Source organism: Equus caballus, chromosome 1 (assembly GCF_041296265.1).
Source record: "Equus caballus isolate H_3958 breed thoroughbred chromosome 1, TB-T2T, whole genome shotgun sequence".
Taxonomy (NCBI): Eukaryota; Metazoa; Chordata; class Mammalia; order Perissodactyla; family Equidae; genus Equus; species Equus caballus.
In genome coordinates, this window is record NC_091684.1 from 53,681,224 (window position 1) to 53,702,590 (window position 21,367).

At 39.1% G+C, this 21,367-nt stretch overlaps 1 pseudogene; it reads left to right on the forward strand.

Moving 5' to 3' along the window:
• Positions 1-18,744: 18,744 nt before the first annotated feature.
• LOC138918129 (STARD3 N-terminal-like protein pseudogene) lies at positions 18,745-20,677 on the forward strand (annotated as a pseudogene).
• The last annotated feature ends 690 nt before the right edge of the window (positions 20,678-21,367 follow it).

A 21,367-nucleotide genomic window follows, 5' to 3' on the forward strand; every position in this document is an offset into this window, starting at 1 on the left:
TTTTGACGTCTTGCTAAGCAACAGTGTTTGCCAAGGAGTCAGGGCTATTTCGAAGAGCCTGCGTCTATTGGATGCTCCGATCTGAACAAATCGTTTCCATTGGTTTAACCAAGGCGAGGACAGACCGTCTTCTTACTTAAAAGTTGTCCTTCATCCAAGTTGTCCTCAGATTTTCATCCAAGGGTGTCATGACACCCCAGGTCGTTGCGCAAATGTTTTGTGACAATTTAGAAAACCAGAGGGGGGAAATAGCCTCAAAGAAAAAAATCACAATCGACAGGAAAGAGATGTTAAAAGATGTTGGTTCTTTATCATCTGACAGCCCAGTATTCACATACGCTCCACCAAAATAAGATAAGTAACTCTATTCACAGCCTTCTTCCACTTACAGGAAGTCTCCCCCAGAATTGTTATTACTATTAATGAGAATCGTCTCTGTGTATCACTAAAATAAAAGTTGTGGACAACAGCACTTGGAAAAGACAGCCCCCAAAGGTCACTCCTTTAGGAGTATGAGTTTTAAAACATCTGTTGAACAAGTAAATAAAATCTGCAACCATCTCGTCACACCTCCAAATCCTTGCCCTGGTAGAGTTTTCAGTCAAATTAGAGGAAATGGGATGAAATGGTAACATACATAGGCTTATGTCATAATGGGACTTTTTTTTAAACATGAATTTAACTTCTGGGTTTCCCATTATAACTACTTCGCAGAGATAACTCTTCTTGAGAAAATTTCACTAGGGTGATGATAATGTATCATGTGTGCAAGAAACATCTCTTTCTTTACCTCCTTTTCCTTTTTCTGCACATCTTCTCCCTTTGCTAATTATACAGGAATCTGATTCATGCAGCTTCTGTCTCAAATGAAAATGTGGGAACTTTTGGAAATATGTTAGAAACACATAAAGTGCAATTCTGAAAACATCAGGGCTGTTGCGTACAGAGGGCAGCTGGTGGAACTTGTGTGTCTTAAATTCTCCAGGCTTACTTTTCTCCACTCTACATGGCTTAGACTAGTTCTTCCTTCCTGCACTAACACTCTTTGGTTTCTAAAGGTTGCTCTGTCCAGATGCTATTTCCTGTGTATACCAGGGCCTTCAGGGAGAAGGGAGGGACTTGGAGAGGCTTTGGCCTTGAGAATGATCATCATTGGGTAATGAGGGAGGGTGATGAAGGAACTCAGAGCCATACTGAACTATAAAGTAAGGTAAAGTACCTCTAACCAGGTAAATGCTAACATATTTCTATGCATTCAGTGGATATATTCATAACATATACATTGATGTATATACTTTGAGGTACATGTATCTTTATTAATAGTATATCTACAGCATAGATTCTATATACACACAGATTGCACTTTTAGTAAGTTTTTCCACCACCTGCAAAAACAAAGGTGGAGTTGTCATCCTCTGGCCTTGACTGTAGTCTGACTTTCCAGCAGAGGAAGGGACTGGAACAGAAGGTGTTCAAGATTCAGGCTGGACATGAGAAGTGTGCCCTCTTGTGGACCTCCTGTCATGTTACCAAGAAAGAGAGGAGGATAGTGGTGGTACTTGTGGTCAGGGCCATAATCCCATTTTACCTCAAGATGTCTCCCATACAATTTTCTCTCATCATCTTCCCTGAGAAATATTTCACGAATAATAATCATACAGCCCCCTGTCCTTCCTATTACCCTAGATTCCTCTCCCTCATATTCCACATTCAATCTATCATCCACTCCTGTCAGCTCTGATTTATAGATGTGGATATGGATATAGGTATATCGCAAACCTCCACATCTTGTGCCCTCCTACACTAGTCCAAGCATCATCATTTCTTGGCAAACCTACTGAAACAGCCTCCTAATTACTCTCCCTGCTTCCACTCCTTCCCCCTACATTTCATTCTCCACACCGCAGCCAAAGCAGTCCTTTTAAAATATAAGTGAAATGTGCTAACTCTCCTGTTCAAAATCCTCTAGTCGTCTCCACTCACACTTGGAATAAAACCTACGTTCCTAACCAAAGCCCGTATGATTTGGCTCACGTCTAAGTCACTCATCTCATCTTCTATCACTTTGTTCCTTGCTCCTTCCTCTCCAGTCACTGTTCCTCAAAAATGTGAGGCAGACTCCTGCTTCAGGGTCTTTGCACTTGCTCTTTCTCCTGCCTTCCACCTCAGATTTTCCCATGGCTTCCTCTGCTACCTCATTTGGGTCTCTGCCCAAATGGCACCTCAGAGAGGTTCCCTGATCATCCCGTCAAATAGCCATAGCTATTACTTTAATCCTACATGCATATGAATATGTGAAATCAAACTATATTCCCTCAGTGGGGGAGGGGCTGGAGAGAGAGAGAAAACAATGTAAATAGTGTGGGTAATTCTATTTCCCCTTTTACTCAGCAAGAGTATGCACTCAAATAAACAGGAGATGGGAGACATGGATCTTCTCTCTCAGTTACTGTCAGTTCTTCCCTGCTCTTCATAGTCTGATCAATGCACCATGCTGGTTACTGAAAGATACTGATTGAACAGCAAGGCCCTCAACTGCAAGGCAGATGGGAAGTGAGTTTGAATCCTGAATCCACCACACTACTGTGTGACCTTGGGCAAGTTACTTACCATTTTGGTGTCTTCGTTTCCTCATCTGTGAAAGGGGCCAACAATAGTGCTTCCTTAATAGAATTGTTATAAGGATTAAATAGTATTTGTAAAGTTCTTAAAACCGTGCCAGGAATATACTAAGCTATATATCAGTATTTCTCAAGAAAACATCTTTTAACTGTTTGTACTTGATTTTACCCTTTTTCAATGACTCTATAACATAAGACACTGCTCTACTGTGACTGGCACTGGAGTTTTCATTATGGTTTCAGACCAATAACTTTAGTTTTAGCACCAAACACAATAATTGTTTTACAGCTGTTTCTATTTTAGCATTTATGCTTAGCCATAAATTCCATTTAGGCCAAAATATCCCTAACTTTGCAAAAAAGAAATTGTACCTTCAAGGGGTCACTCACTCTATTATTGTTGAACAAAAGATGTGTCTTACTTTTTAGTTCTGTAAGCTTTCCTTGGCCAGCTTTTCTATAACATAATATTGTTATTTGGTAGTTGAGTGTCAGTCAGCTCTACAGAAAAATAAATATCAGTGCTTTTCCTAAACCCGTGTGCCAGATCATCCCTGAACCAGGGGAATCGGGCCAGATAATCTCTGGAAGGCTCTTCAGCTCTGTTATTCTATGGTTTTCATGGAAATTAAAATAGCTCTGAAATGAGAGGTTTGGGACTTGGCTCTGTGTTGACTGTGCCTGGTTGCTCTGTGAATCACGGATGATTGAGATGATTTAAACTCCAGTGTATTATTTGGAACAGATTAGGTTCGCATCAGATTCAACAGGAATAAAACCTGTTTGAACTGCAGGCAGGCTCTTAGCACCTTTCTAGGCGCAACATTTCACCGCTCTTTCCACAGCCTTGATCACTCATTCACACATATCTGCGTCGGAGCCTCTTAAGAAAGGACTGGAAGCATCTCCCGCTAATGTTTGTTAAAATCTCTTTGAGATTATTCTACATATGATACATTAATAAATGTACCTCCTGTAGTCTTTCCCTTAGTTATGGTACCATCATTCATGCATTCATTCAATAAATATTGACTGAGGGCTTAATATGGGCTATGAATTGTGCTAGTGCTGGCCACTTGGTTGTCCAAGTTAGAAACCTAGGAGTCACCTTACATACACCCCTATCCTTTGCTCCCCATATATTAGATCAGCCACCAAACAGGTGCCGATACTACCTTCTAATACCATAACTACCTCTTGAATGTTTGTCCTTCTCTTCACTAAAGGCAGTCTGAGCCCAGCTACTGTAAAAAGCAGAACATGAGGCACCCCATTTAGGAGGCACCAGCCCAGAATGGTGAGAGTGAGGGGACAAAGGGAATGAGGTCAGGGGAGATGTGACTCAGTGAGATGCACTGTCTTACCACCCCAGTTCCTGTTGTGCAATGATACAGCAAATCACTCAGCAGGCATGGGACTTCTCTGGAAGGGTTACAAGGAGGAACTACATTATGGACCAGTCCACAAGAGAGAGGAAGGTGGGGGAGTGTATCTGTCGACATCTCCCCTGGCTCCATTTGCCGTTGGTGAAGGCTTACCCCACAGAGAGCTAAATGCCCCTGAACTTCTGGGTTGTATCATCTGGTCACTTGGTGACTCTCAGGCAGGCAGATCTCACGCCCAAGGTGTGGTTCTTCGTCTAACTTTGAAAGTAGAACAGCAACTTGGCACAAGCGGAGCTCTTACCTAGAGAGAGAGAAGAAGAGGCAGTCAGGGGATCTGAAAAGGTATACAATGTTTGAGTATCAATATAAACAGAGACTTCATAATTTTTCTCTCAGATTCTTGTAACTGCCGACTAAGTGGACTTTGCGCCTCTCACATACTCCCTTCTAATCTAGTCTTTACGCTGTACCTAGCATGATCTTTGCCAGACTCAAAACTTTCCCTAGCTCTCCTTAAACTCTGTAATCAGATCCCAACCTCATACCATAGCATGTCAGGCTCCACAGTCTCCCCTTGCCTCATTTTCAGTCCTCTTACTAAAGAGAATTTTTACCAAGAGAATCAGATGGTCATTCCTCTTAAGCTCCTTGTTAGCATTTATTCATTTATTTTATGACTCAAAAATTAATACACTCATTATAGAAAATTTGGAAAATACAAAAATAAAAAGAGGAAGTAAAAATCACTGAGGAGAAAACTCCTATTAACATTTTGGAGTACATTCTGGTCATAATTTTTCTATGCACATATATGCATTTCTTAAACTCTCAGAGGCATATATTAAGCAAAGATTATACTTCAAGGATTACTGCATTGAAATTTATGTTCAATCAAAAGTACATGTCAAGACCACCCAAATGGTTCAGTTTGATAACATGCACTTTACCACAAGTTTTCATCTCTTTGTTTTATTTCCTTAACTATTACGTAGGTGTGCATTGAAAATATATATTTACATTTCAGAAATATAGCATGTTAAAAAGCCCTCTGTAATCACAATCCTTTCTCAATATATTTCCCTGCTTTATTTTAAATAAAATAGCTTAACAATAAACTTAATAGATAATCTAAAAATCATAAATGCAACTATTAACTTTTGTTCTATTATATTGGAAGAGATAATTTGACGTAATTGTAACAAGTTTCTTTCCATATCATGGCCTAAAACTAGATACAAAATTTACCCTATGTTAAGAGCTTGACAAAAAATTATTCTATGATTCTATGAATACCAATATAGTATTTTTACTCTTTTTATTATCAATTAATTGACATATTAGCATCACAAATTACTATTTTCTCCCAGTCTATCAAGTATGGACTTCCCATTGTAGTTGATAAAATTGCTGTGTGTTAAAAAAAAGTCACATGGTCAAGCCTAGATTTTGAAAACAATAGAGAAAGTTGATATTTAAAAATCACTAAGCCTTATTAAAACTACATCAGCATAGCTAAAGAAAAAGATAAAGCTGTTAAGTAGTGAATGCTTGTATAATCATTTAAGTTGTTTTGTTTTGAGGAACATTAGCTCTGAGCTAACATCTGCCACCAATCCTCCTCTTTTTCCTGAGGAAGACTGGCCCTAAGCTAACATCCATGCCCATCTTCTTCTACTTTACATGTGAGACGCCTGCCACAGCATGGCTTGACAAGCGGTGCGTAGGTCTGCACCCAGCATCCAAACTGGCAAACCCTGGGCTGCCAAAGTGGAACTTGCAAACTTAACCACTGAGCCACTGGGCCAGTTTTAAAAGTTTAAAATTCAAGAAACGATGAAATTAGATTAAATCCATTTTAGTATTATGAAAACCTTTGCATCAGAGTTCTATTCGAGGAACAGAATTAAAACCATCCTAACTTTTCTAAAAGTTGTTTTGAACTACCACTTCAGTTAGATAAAACCTTTAGGGTGCAAATAACATCATACAAAAATGATCTTAGACAGCCATAGTTATCATTCTGGATATTGGGGCACTTAACTATTTATTTTTTATTTAATGACCAGAAGTCCTTATTCCTTAAGAAAATATTAACACACTTATAAATGAAAGACATCTCCTGTCTAGAGATTAGAGAACCACTTATGGTTCATTAGATAAGCACTTGAATTATTTTACTTAATACAATTAGAAAAAATCTGCATGTTGGCCATGTTTCATTTTATACATTATATTGTTCTCTTAGGTCTTCAGTTAAAGGGTATAAATCATAGAAAGCAAAGCATGACATGCTCCACTAATATTGCAATTAAATTTAAATAATTCAAACTACACATAAGCAATAATTTTTAAAATCTGTTTTCAAAAGTTTATTTTTTTAAAATAAAACATAATCTGATTCATGTTAAATACCAGCTTAATTTATACTTGAGAAACAAGTTTTTCTCAGGTATACAAGCAGATTATAAATTTTTTCCCATGCTCTTACAAAACACAAGGTTTTGAGGCCCGTCCCATGGCATTTAAGTTTGGTGCACTCCACTTCAGCAGCCCAGGTTTGCAGGTGTGGATCCCAGGCAGACCTACACCACTCACAGCCATGCTGTGGCATGAACCAACATACAAAGTAGAGGAAGATTGGCACAGATGTTAGCTCAGGACGAATCTTCCTCAAGCAAAAACGAGGAATATTGGCAACAGATGTTAGCTCAGGGCGAATCTTCCTCAGCAAAAAAACAAAACACACGGTTTTGATATACTTAGTGAGTCTAAATCAGCATTCACAAAGGCTATCTGAAATTTTGTCAACTTTCGCCCAACGTATGATAAAACCACAGTTATGCATAACACAATTCAAAATTAGAGCTGACAATGGAAATGTCAACAAGTCATAACTTCTATATCACTAATGATGAGCTCTACTAAACTTCGCATGAGATACAACAGATGGCAAAATTTGACAGAGTTTCCAGAAAACTAAAGCTATCAGAGCTATAAGTAAGAAATACATTACACACGAGAGCGTAGCTACGCCAAACCATTAAGGCTGCTAAAAAGTGAATAGGATGTGAAGTAAACATCATAGAACATAAACAGACCACAAACCAAAACATATGTCTCTTTACACTTCTTTATTAGTCTGTGTTTTTAATAATTATTTTTAAAAGAAAACATTTATTTCTACACTGCAACATACAGTGATTTTCTTCTACCTCCCGACTGCTGTGCAATCTTCAAACCCTCTTCCAGCCCGGCGTTATCTCATCAAGATTTCTCCCTGACGTCAGCTTGTCATCTTTTCAGCAGGCTTTCACGCTTTGAGGGTCTTGCGGAGTTCCTTCCTCCTCTTCCCAACCCAGGGCTCCTGCCAGCCTGCCCCTCTTCTCGGTGTCCTGTCCTCCCTCTGGCTGGAGGAGGGGAAAGGCATGCTTGGGTTTCTGCCTTGCCTCTTTTCCACCAGCCACATGCAGTCATGTGGGGAACTGGGCTTTTTCTGCCAATGCTAGGCCATTGCTCCTAGGCCACACAATGCTAATGGAGTTTCTCCTATCTTGCAGCTTCATTCTGCCTATTCCTAGAGAAGGCTGCCACTAGCCCCAAGGTTCTCAGTCTCCCCTGAACCTATCCTGGAGGTTTCTGTCACCACCCTACACAGATTCCACCCCAAGAGGGATAAAATGAACACCAGCATCCAATCTCCTTTTCCTAATCTCTCCTCTCATCTCTCTCCTTCCCTCCCTAAACTGAATCTTTCCCTCCACTTGCCCTTCTTGGCTGGAAGGTACTGCTTTTCCATCATATCCTACTTCTGTGCAAGGTGTCATTTGTCCTTGATCTTCCCTGGGACCATGATGGTAGAATGGCTGCAGAGGAGCTCAATTTATGGGAGGAGTAAAAAAAACATCAATTCAGTGTTTTCTAGATAATCCTCATTATGCTATGGTAAATGGTATCCAAAGTTGCTGATAACTTTACAGTTTTCAAAGCACTTTCTTACTTCTTATCTCAGTATTGTCACGTTACAACATGATGGTTGGTTCCCAGAAAACAGACTCTGAGATGGAAGTTTGCACAGAAGAAGTTTCTGGGGGTGAGTGCTTTCAGAAACAGCATCTGTGAGGAAGTGAAGGACACAAACTGGACAGAAGGAGAGGTTGGACTAGGATGCGTCATAACAGAGGGCTCAGCCAGTCTCATAAGCAGCTCTGGAGTTGCAATAGCCTTTCACATTTTCCCCACATTGAGGCAAGGGCCTGTACTCCATAGCCCTGAATTGACAGTCAGTGGATACGAGCTGCTTCCTCGGAAGGGGACATGACCTTGGATAAGGCAGCTGCTTTCAGCAGCAAGCAATTCTCTAGAGGGACTAAGATGAGAACTGTTAACAGACAAACCCCAGGCAGGTGGGGAATGAGTGCCACGGTCCTGGAGGGAGGATTTAAAGACAGATCACAGCGTCCACTGTATTTCACCCACAGTGAACTTGCTTCCCGCATGTTATCCACATTTTATACATGGGAACATGGGACACAGGGAGGTTAACTAACTAGATCAAGGTCCCAGAGCAAATAAGTCACTTACTTGTTTAATTTCATTTGGCCTGCAAAATAATTCTGTCGGGTGTATCTTGGTAACCCCCTTTTATAGACAAGGCTACTGAGATTCAGAAAGTTTAAGTGATTCCTGCAAGTATTCAGCAAATTGTAGAAGAAAGATCCAGATCATCTAACTGCAAGTCTGTGCTTTCTGGATCTCACAAACGGACTTGATCTTGCCAAAGTCGCTTGGAGTAAAGGAATTTAAGAACTGGAAGAGACTTCAGGAAACAGTCCAGTTCACTCATTTCTCAGAAAGGTAAATTAATTTGGTAAATTGTTCAAGGAAATGAGGTTGGTGAATAACTTCTCTAGGCCTCAGTTTTCTTAAATGAGATGCCCACCGACAGGGTGGTTTTAAGATTCAAATGAGGGGCTGGCCCGGTGGTGCAGTGGTTGAGTTCACACGTTCGCTTCAGCGGCCCCAGGTTCGCCAGTTGGGATCCTGGGTGCCTACGTGGCACCGCTTGGCAAGCCATGCTGTGGCAAGAGTCCCACGTATAAAGTAGAGGGAGCTGGGCACAGGTGTTAGCTAAGGGCCAGTCTTCCTCAGCAAAAAGAGGAGGATTGGCAGCAGATGTTAGCTCAGGGTTAATCTTCCTCAAAAAGAAAAAAAGATTCAAATGAGATAATGAATGCAAAATAGACTTGAAACTGATTACAATCGTACAAAATTATCCGTGTTTAGCCAATTGACACTATGTTGTGGGTGAGAAGGGACTTCCAACTCTTAACAGCAGGGTCAGGCTAGTACAGCACAGGGTAACATTTTAAGTTTTGGGAGTGCTTGCACAGAAAATGAGTTTATGATTTAACAAATTCTGTTAGTTCAGATTCCTGTTAAAGGTGGACAGGTTTCTAGGAACCAAAAACAAAAACATTTATGTTCTGGCAGGTTTTGGTTAGAAGTTACATCCTGGGAGGTATTTGCTGTGAATAATTCTGGCTGATATTCAGAATTCAAAATCTCAAAACTTCTTATTCTCAGACAAATAAAATACTCAGCTCAGTCTGCTTTGCTGCAGAGGAAACAGCAATGTTCCTTCCTCTGAACTTTGAAACTGTTTGTGACATAAAAACAAAAGATCCAAAATATTTTTGTGCTTTCTTTTGTCATGCAGGCTGAGTTCCTAAATCACCACGTTTTAACAGATTTAGGTCATTTGGCTTCTTTGTTCACAAATAATCACAACTTCTGCTATACTGGTTCCTTAGCACAGAGCTTGGAATTTAAGAAAGTCTGTGAATTGATTGGCTGTTTCTCTTCCGGAAAACTCACAAGTGAATTTATTTTCCATGTTTTTAACATCACAAAATAGAAAGTTCTTACTCATAAGGTTGTTCATAACAACAACAATGCTATCTTGTTAAAGGATGAAATGGATGTTGTTTATTGTTGCATAACAAATTACCCCAAAAGTTAAAATAATAAGAATCGTGTATTATCTTTCACAGTTTCTCTGGAGCAGTTTGGATAGGTGGTTCTGGCGTGGAGTCTCTCAAGAGGTTATAGTCAGACATCAGCTGAAGCCTTTTGAAGGCTTGATGAGGCTGGAGAACCTGCTTCCAAGGGAGCTCAGTCACATGGCTGGCAAGGTGGTGCTGGCTGTTGGTGGGAGGCCTCAGTTCCTTTCTGCCTGAGCTCTCCAGGCTCTCTTGAGTGTCCTCAGGATATAGCAACTGGCTTCCCTCAGAGCGAGCAATCTAAGAGAACAAGGTGGAAGCTGCGATGCTATTATGACCTCTCCTTAGAAGTCATCCATCTTTGCCTATTGGTAACTTGGAGAAGCCCTCAGCCCTGATTCAGTGTGGGAGGAGACTACACAAAGAAATAAATACAAGGAGATGAGAATCATTGGGAACCATCTTGGAGGAGGAGTAGTCGACTGATGTGTGGGTTCCAGCCATTTAAATTATCATGCATCAAACGTGCAGTGACAGAGGTCTGACAGCTCTCCTCACCTTCCTCCAGAGGAAGAGAAAAGCCATGATAGCTATGAGAGATCCAATAAGGAAAATCCAAATCCTCCAAGGACATTTAGACAGTACTCAAAGCCTCAATCAGAGAGGGTCGAGTGGTCCATCTGGTTCCCTCCTCCACCCTCTGAAACCAGGCTGATCAACCTTCAGAATTCCAAGCCAAGCATCAAAGTGATTTTGTGGTTTAAAGGCAACTAGGCACAGCCAACACTGGGAAATATCAGCTGTGGGTCTATAGTTCAAGCACTCATGTGTGAGAAACTCTTGTCTCCCACCTGATATCTTAACTCTGCCAGAGCCATCATGCCATGGGTACATCTTATGTCAAAGGATTTGAATGGGTACTGAGAGGGCTACCTACTCGAAATATCTGACTTCTCAGCCTCAAATTCCAACTCTAATCTCCAGTCGGATGGCTAATAGGTATGTTAAATATATCATGTCTAAAACAGAACTCTTAATTTCCACCTCTCTAATATTCAAATCCTGTTCTTCTTAATCTAAATAAATGTTATCCTCTACCATCCACCCAGTAGTTCAAGCAAATAACCGAAAGAGTGTCCTGATTCTTCCTTTTCCTCAACCCCTAAATCTAATTCATCAGTACATTTTATTAATTCTCCTCCAAAATCTATCCCAAATTCTTCCACTCTTTCCATCTCTACCACTGTTATCCAGGACCATTACCACTACAACCCTAAACTAAGTCACTGTCATCTGTACTTGAACTAAACAAGAGTCTTCTAACTGGGGACCTCACTTTCCTTCTTGGAGTCCTCACCTTTCCACTTTCCATTTAACAAGCAGTGTAGTATCTCAGGAAGCCAGCAGACAGCACCATGTCACTGAGCACGTGAGGTATGAGTATCATAGAGTCCACCTCCTTCCCAGCTTTAAACAAAGAGTCTTAAGCAAAGTGCCATCAGTATCTGCATCATCTTTTTTCTTGTACTCTCATTTAGACTTGGAAAATGGGCATGTGGACTCATTCTGTTTAGTTATGATCACTGTAACGCAAATCTGTGATCTTAGAAAATTGAAGTAGATATAATTATAGTTTACACTATATTCAATATTCATCATATATTACAACATATTACAATATTCATCATATTTTTTCTTGCCCTACAGTTAACAGTGTATGGTAAGAAGATACGCATGGATGTATTTGGCAGGGTAACAACCTCTTAAACAAATCAAAGCTTAATCCCCCAGGTGGTAGAAACCATTGGTGGGGTGAGGGGTGAGGGTGGGGGTAGGAATCAGTCTGTAGCTTATAAGTAAAAAAGAAAGACAAGTTCTGAGTATGTATGACAAATAAAGAAACCACATGAAAATGATGATAGACGCAGACCTTTAGTCAAACATAAACGATATGTTCTTTTTTTAAAAGATTTAGGGTCATATCAGTTTATGCTTACTGTTTTGGGGGTGCAGGCCCAGAAGGTCATCTTGACCAAGAAGAAAGTCATTTGAGTCATGAAAAGCTCGCCAAGCGTGTTCACCTTACAGAGAAAATGACACGTATAGTAACTGAGAGAGGAACCTAAAATCTTCTGGTGAATATAAACTTCTCAGGCCTTTCTTACTTCACTCTTTATTTGGAGTTCAAAAAAGATACTCACAGTTGAATTAACTCTGCAGGGATTATGTATACAATTAGAGATTGTGTTTTTCTTATAACTAAAAATATGAGGAAGTTTCTTTATAAACAGAAACGGTCTGAAACTAAGAGCAGCTCTTTTGACCGTAATAATGAAACTTCTCTCAGGTGGAATAAATTTAAACCAAATTCAACACTAAATGATTTGTAGGATTGCTTTTACATTTTTCCCTCCAAATTTTTAATTTCTCACCTTGAGTGTTAAGAAAGGTCATTAAAGTTGTTACCAAAGACATCCAAATCAGACTATGATTCAGGGTTGCTGAAAATACTTTTTCTTTCTGTTTGTGATCTATCTATATTTATCCACTGACCTAGATAAAAATGCGTAGTGTAGATTACTTTTTAAATAGTCTTTTAATTTTTAATGTATATTCTGCTATGACAAAATGAATAGATGATTATTTACCATAAACCAGTAACGATGCCATGCTTCAGTAATGACATCCCCAGAGTTAAATCAACATCAGACAGGGATTTTCAATCCTAGCTTCAAAACACTGTGAATATTACCTAGAACTATTTCCAGATATATTACAAAATTCTAAAACTAACTAACTAATGAAAAAAAAAGATTTCCCAAATAATTTGATTTCACTGTAATCTTGCAGCTCTTTAACATACTTTTGGAAGGAGGAAGAGAGTCTTTAATTCAAATAAATAACATTATCTGAACCTGTCAATATGTTTGAGCATCACAGAGCCATGGGATGAAAGGGCAGAAGCTCTTACTGCTCCTTGGCCTTAGTTGATACAATTGGGAGATTTAAAAGAAGGGCCAAAGAGTCAAAAGGCTAGCTTCCTTCCAGCCCTATTCTGTCACTTTCCCACTGGGTGGCCTATATATATTACAAGACACTGACCACCTCTAAGTTTCATTTTGTCTTTTCAAAACAGAAATGATACCACCGACCTCCCACAGTTGCTGTGAGACTTAAGCAAGATAATGAGTGTGAAAGTACACAGTACCGTACAAATATAAGACTGTTAAATTCTTTATGTGAGGAGGAGTACTTTGGGATAGGTGCCACCTATTAAATGAAACATATCACTGTATTTTAAGAACAAATAAAAACTTTAAAATATCTTTTCGGTCTTTAAATTTTAAGTTGAGCAGTAACAGATAGATGAACTCTTTTTGAAGAATTATAGAAGGAAAATATAATCCAAAAATTCAAGGAAAAGAGACATCTTAGGACTGATTAATTTATTAGAGAATATAATGAAACTTTTACAATAAATGAAAGTCAATATATTGGACAGAGATAGAAGCTGATTCTCAAAATGGAAACCAAAGAAGTGCCTGAGCATTCCGTGCACTGGTAAATCTTGAAACGTCTTCTTGATGAAAGGGGAAACTGACAACCACGTACTTTATATTGGCCTGATTTTTAGGAGCTTTGAGATTATTTTTATGTACTGATTAGTACTTCTGATGTGAGTAGAACAGTCTGAAAACACCATGAGTGCTTTCCTCACTTACTGCAGGTAGTGAATCTCCTTGACTTAATATAAGTAAAGAGAGACCTCCATGACATGGCTGTAGGGCCACTGCTTCCAGGTTTTTCTGCTCTCTGTAGCTTTTGCTCCACCTCTTCCAATACAATGCCTTTGCTAGGAACAAGCTATATCATCGCAGACTGGTCCAAGCTAGGTTTTTAATTCTCCCCCTCAATGCACTTTTCTCTCATTCCAGCATTATTTCACAGGTGCTTGATGTGTTATTATAGGTGTGGTTTATGCTGACAGGCAATATAAACTGATAAAGATCATCAAAGGACCCATGTTCTCAGTCTCACATCTACACAAAAGATTGGTGAATGAATGTGCATTCATATGTTTTAAGATAAAATCAAACGTTTAATGCAGGTATCTTTCTAAAAGGGGACCCTTTACTTTAAATGAATTTTTATTGTTAACTAAGCAACTGCTAGACCCAATGTGTCAAAAAAGAAGACTGCCGTGTATTTCCCCAGAGGACAGATCTAGGACCAATGATTTCAATCATAGAGAGACAGATGCTGGCTCAGTACAGACAAGGAATTCCCGGTGGTCAAAACTCTCCAAAAAATGCCTCTTTAGTTAGTAATCCTGAGGTTTTCATCAGAGGTTGATAAATATGTTAGAGGTGTTCATTTGTCCACCCATTCATTGACCTAGTCATCAAAAACGTATTGAGCACCAACTATATGCTCAATATTTGCTACAATGGAGGATTCCATGCTGAGATCCACAAGGAGATACAAACTCTTGGAGCTTAATCTCAAGGACTCAGGTATGAATGGTAGAGCAGATGGGGCAAAAAAGGGGCTGAACACAATGTCATACTTTTCTACTCACAGTGTAAAGGTTGACCTGGGGTCTTGTTAGAAGTGCAGTTTCATGCCCCACCAGAAGCAAAGTCTACATTTTAACAAGTTACCAGGGTGATCTTGTGTTTGAAAACCACTGTTCTAAGTTTCTTTCTAAGCCTGAGATTACATGTTTCTATAACTCTACACCCTTCCATACCAATAATGAAAGACCCTGGGAGAAGTAAGTGACTTTATGAGACCAAGAGTTGCAGAATGGCTTTCCAACATGGGACCAAATTTTCAGGATTTCACCTCAGTCTAGACCCAAGTTTCCGGGCCAGTCTGGAAAACTCTTACATTCAGATGCCTTTTTCCTAGATTGTTCTTTTGTTAGCCTCTGTGCTACATCTCTATTCTCTTTCACTAGTGTAGCATCTGCCTGACTTTTGGATTCCACAAATAGTTAAGAATTAAATCAAGCAAGAAAGAAAATCTTATTTACATTTGAGTTATACCGATGTTGATATTTCTCTGATATTTCACACTTATTGTAGGAGACCTGGATTTTTCTTAGTAAAAGATACAATCGAACACACACACTCCAAACATACATCAGAATGTGTCATCTTCTGCTTAAGCACCTCCGATGTCTGCCATTAGGATAAAAATTCAAACGCCTTACCATGGTCCAAGGCCTCTACAAATGATATAACCCTGTCTTTTCTCAAGCCTCATGCCACCATCTCCCTTGCTCCTTCATACTAGTCATCTGCCCATCTGTCAGTTACTAGAGGTTTTTCTGCATTAGGACCTTTGCCTGTGTAGTTCTCTCTGCATAGATAACTCCCTGGCTTTCAATGGGACTGTCTCCTCATCACTTAGGTCTCGGCTCAGGTGTTACATTTTCCCCAATCCCCCCATCTAGAGCAGGTCCCTCTATTATTCTCTCTCACAGTCCCATTTTACTTTCTTCATTGTATTTCATTAATAATCTCTGTGTTTTTATTAGGTCTTTGACTTCTATATTGTCCCTTTCCCTCCACTGGATTGTAATGTCCGTGAGGGCAGAGACACTGTCTTATTTTCCATAGCACAGTGCCTTGCTCATAATAGCCTTGCAATAAATATTTGTTAAATGAATTAATGAATATAGTAAAGTCACTTTTTTGTTTGAAAGTTTCATTTGCCTCGAATGAAATTACAGGCAGTTAGAACAATTTGCAGAAATTTTTCACAAACGTGAAATAGAATAGCTTCAATCTTTGATTGCAAAAGTAAGATAATTAAAGAAGTAAGATGATAAATTTCCTTTTTTAGGACTGGAATATGTTTCGTCAGCTGTAACCTTGATATTACTATAGGTGTATTACTGTGTAGTTTTCCTGTAAGTAGATGACATCATTTAGTACTATCCTTTTTCTTTTTAAATCTCTCGCAGTGCTATTAATCAAACACAAAGCCTATAAAATGAGCCTGATGTCGTCTTGTCCTTTGCTGGTTTCCTGATTGGAAAGCTCACCCTTGGCCTGTGATCACATTCATTTGGCAGAAAGTCGGCTTATTTGATGAGTAAGGGCATCAAAATATTTCTTTTCTTGGTTAAATTAATTCTCTTTCCCCTAAAATACAGTATAAATAGAAAAGATATGTCAAATAAACCTGCAGATACTATTTCTCCTAATTCTCTAAATGCTACCCAGCTCGTGTCTGAGGAATAGAGCAGGTAACATGGGGGGAGACTAACATCGAAAAAGCTCAATGAGTTGATCAGCCTGGTACTTCACTCGGCCAGCAGAGCTCATCTTCCTTCCCTCCCTCTTCATTTAGTTATTTGTTTTTTGAGGATAATGATGTTGTCATCTTCCTTTGCAATTTTGCGCTCATATGCTGACAGCCTGATTGATTTATACTTTTACTAATTATGCACCAGGAAGTGGTTTGGACTCCATGGAAGAATGTTTCACATAATACAGACTATTTAGGATGCAAACACAATTTACTTACCTCCCAAATCCAAAAACTCCCATCTGCTTCACTGAGCAATACTAGGTAACGCGTAATACTTGCAACTAATGCAATACTGCTGGGTGCATACTATATACTAGGCTCTATATGGTTCACATATGTTACCTGATTTAATACCCCATTATAGCGTGCCAGCCTTTGAAATGTATGTGGAAGAACGAATGTAGAGAATGGGCCATTGTAAAGAACTGTATTGTTTGTTTTCCAGCTTTATTGAGATATAATTGACATATAGCGTGGTAAAGGTTTAAGATGCACAATGTGATGAGTTGATACACCTATATATTGGGAAATGTTTACCACAATGAGGTTAGTTAACACGTCCTTTACCTCACATAATTACTGTTTTGTTGTTGTCGTTGTTGTTGTTGCTATGGTGAGACCATTAAAACTGTGCTCTCGTAGAAGCTTTCAAGTATACAACACAGTATTGTTAACTATAGTCACCGTGCAGTTCATTAGATCCCCCGAAATTATTCATCCTATAACTGAAAGTTTGTAGCCTTTGACCAACATCTCCCCATTTCCTCCACCCTTTGACCCCTTGCAACCACCATTCTACTCTGTCTCTGAGTTCGATGTTTTCCGATTCCAAATATGAGTGAGATCATATAGCATTTGCCTTTCTCTGACTAATTTCACTTTACATAATGTCCTCAAGGTTCACCAGTATTATTGTAAGTGGTAGGATTTCCTTCTTTTTTATGGCGGAATCATATTGCATTGTATATGTGTCACCAGCTAATTGCCCTGAGGAACTCAAGGGTGAGTTTGGAAGCATTTAACTGTTTTTCCAAATGGATTTTTCCCTCTTTTGTTATGTTAAGGAGATGCAATCACCAACCACCCTGAACCAGACCAACCCTCACCAAAAGAGCTATGCCTATGACTTACAACTTATTTTTAATGCTAAGGTGTTTCCAGGAGGAGCTTAGGCCTTATTACCATAACCTGCAGTGTATGTGGAAGCATGTTTTCCAACTGAGCCTGCACAAGCGAATACCCACCTATCCCTTTTGAATATTCATCCCCCATCCAAAATAAAAGGTCCCTGCTTCCCTTTGTTCGGGGACGCCACGACTTTGGAAATGATTTTGCCTGGTCTCCTATTTGCTGCAAATATACTTTACTTTGTGAGACAACTTACCTCTTCGAGTTGGTGGGGAGTCTTACTTAACTCAGCAGGAGGCGAACCCACTTTGGTTTTGGTAACATATATACACCGCATTTTCTTTATCTATTCATACATTGACGGACACTTAGGTTTTGTCCAAGTCTTGGCTATTGCAAATAATGCTGCAATGAACATGGGAATGCAGATATCTCTTTGAGATAGTCATTTCGTCTTCTTTGGATATATACCCAGAAGTGAGATTGCTGGATCATATAGTAGTTCTATTTTTAATTTTTTGAGGAAGCTCCATACTGTTTTTCACAATGCCTGCACCAATTTACATTCCCACCAACAGTACACGGGGGTTTCCTTTTCTCCACATCCTTGTCAGCATTTATTATATCTTCCCTTTTTGATACTAGGCATTCTAACAGATGTGAGATGATATCTCATTGCGGTTTTGATTTGCATGTCCTTAATGATCAGTGATGTTGATTACTTTTTCATGTATTTGTTGGCCTTCTGTGTGTCTTATTTGGAAAAATGTCTATTCAGTTCCTCTGTACATTTTTCAATCAGATTGGTTTTGCTGTTGAGATGTATGAGTTTCTTATTTATTTTGGATCCTAACCCCTTATCAGATATGTGGTTTGCTTTTAGTGTTTGTTTATTAACATATTTAACAGAGAAGCCTGAGTTTACCCTCCTTTTCCTTAAGGTCTTCAGGCTGGAAACAATGTCATGCAAGCAGGAGAGAAATTTGCCTTCATCCATTTTTCTACCACATGCTATTATATTATAATGTCCTTATTTTCCCAGTGAGGAAGTTGAGGTTCAGAAAGGTTTAGGTCTCACAGGTGGTAAATGTTGAAGTTGTGCTTAGGCTGTATTTTACTTTATTCCAGAGTCCACAATCTTGACAAATATTTTATAAACTGCCTCTAATGTTTATTTAAGTTTATGATAATTGGTTGTGATTTCTTTTATTATTCCCAAAAAGTAACCTTTACTTTTAAAAAGTGAAATCAAGAAAATACTTGAAAGAATATTAGGATGAGAATGTAGGGATGTGGATTCTAAGCAGCACCTGTCATAAACGAGGTGAACCTTGGGAAGTTACCAACCTCTATCCTCAGTAAGGTATTTAGATAGAAAATTCTATGATTTCATTCTAAGGCTCTTACAAACAACTTTACCGAAAAATAAAAGTCACCTGTGACTCCTCTGTACCTCATCTATACACATACGTATATTTTTTACTTGTTGTAAACACTTTGTAGATGTTATTTTATGTTTCCTTAGTAATTGCAATTTTCTAAATCATTATGTTTAGAGAATAGTGATTTAGAATAAATTATCATAAAATAACATTTTACAACTGTACCTGTCACTCTTTTGTTTTGTTTCATTTTGTTTTTTTTTTTGAGGAAGATTAGCCCTAACTACTGCCAATCCTCCTCTTTTTGCTGAGGAAGACTGGCCCTGAGCTAACATCCATGCCCATTTTCCTCTACTCTATATGTGGGATGCCTCCCACAGCATGGCATGCCAAACGGTGCCGTATCCGCACCCGGGATCCGAACCGGCGAACCCCAGGCTGCCAGAGTGGAATATGTGCACTTAACCACTGCACCACTGGGCCGGCCCCAGTACTTGATATTTTTAATGAGAAAGGAAGATGAACGTCTGGCTGTCTGGGGAAAAAAAAGGTTATGGGTTGGGAATTTGAGTTTTGAAGTTCCCTTTTGCATTCTAATAAGTTGGCTTATTTTGAAATCTCTATTTTAAACCAAAACCCTGATATGGCTTTATATTTTTCTCCCAAATTCTTCAACAGTTCTTAAATGGCATCAGTTATTTCCACAGTGAAATGGGACCCAGAGGTTTTCATTAACTCACCTCCAGAAAATTCAGAAATAAAACTTATTCACTGATACTGAAAGTCTTTTATCACCAAAGGACTCTGAAAGTCCTGGTGAAAGATAACCACTTCTAGGTCAGGACACAAAGGAGACTCAACTCTTTGGCAGGCTGATTAAAGGAATTATCTCAGATTCCGCAGTCATAACATTGGAACAGACTTGGTTGTAATTTACTTATTTGCTTAGCCATCTGGTCCCAGGCACTAGAGGAAAGAAGGTTGTTATATAATGCACAGATGAACCTGCAGTTCATTGCACCAATATATGTGACAGTTTTATTTAGGGCCCACCCGCTGCCCAAGAAGGCCCACTACCTGGTCAGACTGCAGAGCCACTAGTCCTGGGCCACCGGTAGAGGCCAGTCTCAGAACCATCCGTTGAGATTTCTTTTCTCTAGGGAATGGGGAGCAGGGAAAAGGCCCCACCTGGAGGTGAGCCATCTGCCAGAACACATGGAGAACCCACTCAGTGGGAGCCACAGCACTCAAGCATGGCACAGTGTCTGTTACATCCACCCTGAGCAACTCAAGGCCAGGATTGAGTCTTAAGAAGGAAAGGAGAAGACACGTGTATCCAGTGTTGTGTAAGGTCTTTCTGCTTGTTTGTCATCCTTGACCTCTTATTTGTAACCCTATTGTGGATAATAGAATTAAATGTAAATGGAAACATTCCCTCCCCAGAGAAGGAGCTGATGCCATCCAACTATGATTCCTCTTATGAGGATATGAATTTTTTTGGATCTGGCTGCCCATCATTGCATTCTTATTTGCCTGTGTTAAGATTTGATTTCTGGATTTCATAGTGCTGCCATGAGAGGCAGCAAAAGAAAGACTCCTCAAAGTTCAGGATGCTGCTGAGAGGGAAGCACTTATGTAACCCAATGGTCTTTTTCATGGTCAGTTTTAGTCTCCTCTTGAATCTGAAGTAGGATCTGATTAGAAAGCTGATCAAAACAGCTTTGGTTGGTGAAAAAAACCAGGATGGTGAAAAACCACTTCTAGGACTATAAGAGTACTTTCGTTAAGTGTGGAAAGTCTTCACTGAAGGTCAATGGAGGGGAAATAATAGGCTGAGGAGGGGTCGTCCTGCACTGGAAGTTGTAATGACAATAGCCACTGCTGACTTTGTTGAACTGTTAATAAAGAATTCACTTATTGTAATACTTCACAGACACTGTGCTGAATCCATATACATATATTAGCCGAGCCGTGGCTGGTAAGATAATGTGATTATTCTTTCTACATTCAGAGAGACTGAATCTGATCTTTTAATGAATAGATACAAGAATCTTGTGCTGCATTACTAATCGAAAGACTTCTAAATACATTGATTCACAGAATTGTATGTGTTTCACGCATCAAATTTATTTTATATTTATTTTTTTAAGAGCACACATTTTCCTTGCTTTTTAGAATCATGAACATGCAATCTTTGTACAATTTTAAAGAGATAATGAAGGCCAACATATTTAAAAAATGCTTTATTTAGTTTGATTTCTTAGGGTTTCTGAAGAACTTTCTTTTTAAACATGCATTTATGAATTTGCGTACTTTCTCCTTCACAATTGTATCCTTTACAACAAGGACTATGCCATAAATATCTTTTTTACACTAGTAATACTTTGGCACAATGGCTTATACGTAATAAGCTTACAATAAATATTTATTGATTAGTTGATTTTATGTTACATATGGGACGCAATCTAGAATAATGAGTTTTCACACTGTCAGACCCTACCAAACTTTTTGAAAACAGTAATTTCATTTCT